Below are 4,813 nucleotides of genomic sequence, written 5' to 3'. Positions count from 1 at the left end.
AATTTTTAATTGACATTTAAACTTTTTCATCATAAGTTTAAATAGTTATAAAAGATTTATTAACATAATGCATGTATTGATTTTTAAAAACAAAACTATTATCCCATACTTTTAAATATATCCAAAGAAGTCTAAATACTATAGCAGTTTAATTTTGTTAAAAATGTTGTAATATTTTAAGATGAGGAACAAGCTAGGGGTGTCTGCTTTCACCACTTTTGTTAAGCATTATACTTGAGGTCCTATCCAGAGTAATAAGACGAGGCAAGGAAATAAAAGGGCCACAGTTTGGAAAGAAAGAAGTAAATTGTCTTTATTCACAAATGAAGACCACCCAAGTGAATATAGGCTGTTTATTCAGAGTTTGTTATATCGCAGATAGTCGCTAACACTTACCTTTGACAGAGACTCAGATCAGGTAGGAGGGAGGGAGAGCTTGTAGGTAAAAGGGAAAGCTTCAGGTCTGCACTGATTAGAGGCTATTATCATAGGGAGGCTAGACATGGGTTAACTAGAAGTGGTGTCTTATGTGATGGTTTGGGGAGCATGTTTGTGTTTTTCTGCTTGATCTTGAGTTGGAAGCTGTGTCAAAAAATAGGGACCCTAGAAGTCACTGATCAAGTTCTGACCATTCTGGGTTGATTGCTTCAGAGGTTGCAATTTGGCTACCTAGAGCGGTTGCCGCCTGGGGTGGTGGGTAAGAGTTCTGTTGTCACATATGGTCTGGCTGCTGTCTGTATAGTCAGTCCTTCAGACAATGTGAACATGTATGTAAAAAAGCTAGAGAAATCTACAAAAACTTTAAGTTCTTGTAAACTCTAGAACTAAAACTCTTATTTTGTAAAAATAAATGAGTTTAACAAGGTCTCATGATATAAGGTCAATACATAAAAATTAATTCTACAGATAAATCCATAGAAATAGAAACAGATTAGTGGTTGCCAGGGTCTGGGAGAGAGAGAAATGGGGAGCAACTGCTAATGGGTGGAGTTTCTCTTTGGAGTGATGAAGATGTTATGGAATTCGATAGTGGTGATGATTGTACAACCTTGTGAATATACCAAAACCATTGAGCTATATTCTTTAAAAGGACAAATTTTATGGTATGTGAATTATATCTCAATAAAGAACATTTAATTATATTTTTATATAGAGGCAATAAATGATTGAAATTGAAAAAGTAAAAAAATCATGTATAGTAATATGAATAGATATGAAATACTAAGGGATAAATTTTAACAAAATATATGCTAGATCTGTACACTGAAAATTTTGAACAGTGTAAAATTACAGAGAAATTAAAGAAGACATAAATAAATGGAGAAATACACTATATTCATGAATTCAAAGATTCAATACTATTACGATGCCAGTTCTCTCCAAATAGATTTATAGAATCAGTGCAACCCTAATCCTGGCAGTCTTTTTTTATAGAATGATAAGCTGATTCTATATGATTTAGAATAGCAAAAATAATTTTTGGAAAGAAAATTTGGAGGATAGAGGGATCTGCATACAGGTAGCCAATTTCCACCACTTATTAGCTATAAATCCTTGATCAAACTTCTTTGCCATCCTGACCTTGCTTTCTTGATCAGTAAAAAGGGAATAATAATAGTATCCACTTACACAGGATTTTTGAGAGGATTAACTGAGATAATACATATAAAGCACTTAGGAAAGTAGTTGGAACATAGAAGCCTTCAAGTGTACTGTTACTGTTGTTGTCATCTCTGCCTTGACCAGTCTGGGAGCCTCTAGAGACTGAAGCAGTCTTCCTGACTCCTTGCCCAGATGTAGCATCCTGTCCTTTTTACTGTATGCCCCTGTCCACTGGTACATCTGTGTACATCTGTGAGTACTACTCTCAAATGCCAGACAGGAGGTGGTATGTGTCTTATTTTTGGGTCCCTCAGATTTCAATTGGCACTTCATTGCCTTCTCCCTCTGCCATAAACCTAGATATAGGGAAGCTGGTGTGGAGCTTGAAGCTACTACATTGCTTCTAATTTTCTTTATTTGTTTTCTACACTCTCCCATCTATGGGACTTTGTAGTCTTAGGCCAGGAAGAAAAGCCAGTTTTCCCTGTTTGCATGGCTTCAAAAATTTCTGTCTCTTACCCACTAAACACTAAGAAGTGGTACCTTTTTGTTCCAGTAGGGCAGTCATTAGCTTAAGATGCTAATTTTTAAAAACTTAATTGAAAATTTACATGCAGTGAAATGTGTTAATCTTAAGGGTATAATTCAATGAAATTTGACAACCAATACCCCAATAAAGATATAGACTTCCGTTGCCCCAGGAAGTTCCCTCATGCCTTATTATAATCAGTCCTAAACACTCTTCTCTCAATAGGCAACCACTATTCTGATTATTATTGAAATTGGTGGTTATAGCTCCTAGATAAGGCAGCTATATCAGGTCCGAGGGAGCAATAATCCAGCTAATATTTTGAAATAAACCACAAGAAAACTACGACACTACTGTTACTGTGAGCCTTTCTTGATTATTTATTCTGTAACAATCACTTCAAAAAGCACTTTATGTGAATTCTCTCATTTAATCCTCAGGAGAGCTCCGTGTATCCCCATTTCCCAATGAGAAAACTGAGTCTCTGGGAGGTTAAGTTGCTCGCCAGGTGTTTTACAGCTATTAAGACCCAGACCAGAGATAAAAATTTTGAAGGAATTTCAAAGCCAGTTCTTTTTATGAGGGGGACATAGATCTAAAACTTTCATATAATTCAAAACATGTCCATTTCTAAATTAATAACTGATGTCACTTGTTTTTGTTTTAATGCTGATTTCTAAAAATCTCTTAGCATGATTTACATTCTTCAGCAGAGTGTACTCTTCTAAATTGTCAGCGTGGTATATCATGATGACAGATCTTCCTCTTAAGGTTTTTATTATCTTCCACATTTGGGGACCACCCTTCACAGCTCTGTAATCAGAATTATTACCTAACGAAGTATTTAAAGGACACTGTTATGGAACACGGAGAGGATATTACATTACAATAACAAGTGAATGTAAAGTGAACAAGTGAAAATTTAACTTGGGAAAATTTTCCGAAGCACATAAAAGCTATAGTCTTTCTTTTTGCCTGCTGAAGGATGCCCAATTTGGCAACTACGGAAGCCCAGTATACAATTCACCCGGCCTGCTAGTTTTGAGATTATGTGATTCTTTGCAGATGTTTTAAATTGGGGTGGGGATTGCTTTACTTCTATTTTCTGCATACAGTGAGACTTCGTTAATATTTTAACTATGGTACTATCTCAGGGTATATCATTTTAATTCAAACATAAAGTAAGTGACTTCTTTATGAAATGAGAATAGGAACAATCGCTTAGAGAACAGCATGGAGACACTGACCAACTTTCCATCTTCAGCCAAGTCTGTGAATACTGAACACATTTAGAAATGATTCCTACAAAAAAAAAAAAAAAAAGGAAAATAAAAGAAATGATTCCTACAAGTGAATGGGTAGTGAAATGTGTACATTTGTGGGACCAAGAGATTTTTCTGGATGGGACAGTCTCAAATCATATAAAGATAACTTGTAGGAATAGCTTAAAAGAGTATTGGAGGGCAGAAAAATAGGGCTGGGGTGTCTGGGTGGCTCATTTGGTTAAGCGTCAACTCAGGTCATGATTCCAGGAGCCCCACATCTGGCTCCCTGCTCAGCAGGGAGCCGGCTTCTCCCACTCCGACTGTCTGCTGCTCCCCCTGCTTGTGCTCTCTGTCAAATAAATAAATACAATCTTAAAAAAAAAATAGGACAATTTCATGATGTTAGAGAAAAGAATCCAAACTCTACTTACAAGATGTTGAATTTCTGATATCTGTTACGAGAGTTTGTTGAATGAAAGAGATATTTATAGTGTATTCCTGTTTTGTGGTACTACGCATCCATTAAAATCAGGAAGTATATCTATGTGTGGTGAAATGAAACAACTTCCAGGATTTATTATATTGTGAAAACAGTGAGGTACAGTATGCCACCCTCTGTGTGTGTGTGAGTGTGTGTGTGAGTGTGCACATGCATGCACCACGCATATGTGATGGTCGAGTAGAAGAATTTCTTGGGAAGTTTGCTAGAAGATTGGTAGCAATGTTGTCTCTGGGAAAAACTGATGAACTGGGCAGCAGGAGAGGAAGGGAGACTACTTTTATGCAACATGTTTCTGTTTTACTTTAATCTATTTTGCCTACTTGAAAAAGCAGACAATTTTGTATCTTTTTTGCTTCGATGACTTTTGTAGATAATCTAAGTCAAGCCAGTCAGAGTCAATGAAACATTTGCTGGATTTGTTAAACAAGCATGCTTTAATTAATTAATTTATTTTTTATTGGAGTTGCTGAAAGGATAGAATATAAGCCTAAACTTGGTGACAACCATTTTTTCACCATGGCAAAACTGCTTGATAATGAGACGACTGTGGAGGAAATCAGAGAACAGAAAGATAAAGAGAGCAAGACTAATTCTTGAGGATGTCATTTGAACGTGTGGATCCAGCCATGCCTGATGGGTCCCATTCCTGAACTTTACAATTCCGTGAGCTCATAAATGCCCTTTTGTGATAAATCAGTTGGAAATGGGTTTCTGTCACTTAGAAATGAAAAAGTGTTGACAGATATAGAAGTAATGCTGCCTGGACGTTGTATATGTCCATGTGACTTTTTTTTTTTTTAATATTTTATTTATTTATTTGACAGAGAGAGATCACAAGTAGACAGAGAGGCAGGCAGAGAGAGAGAGAGAGAGAGGGAGGGAAGCAGGCTCCCTGCTGAGCAGAGAGCCCGATGC

The sequence above is a fragment of the Lontra canadensis genome, unplaced genomic scaffold (assembly GCF_010015895.1).
Source record: "Lontra canadensis isolate GAN:19392208 unplaced genomic scaffold, GSC_riverotter_1.0 scaffold5, whole genome shotgun sequence".
In the NCBI taxonomy this organism is placed as follows: Eukaryota; Metazoa; Chordata; class Mammalia; order Carnivora; family Mustelidae; genus Lontra; species Lontra canadensis.
Note: the sequence above shows the minus strand (reverse complement) of the source record.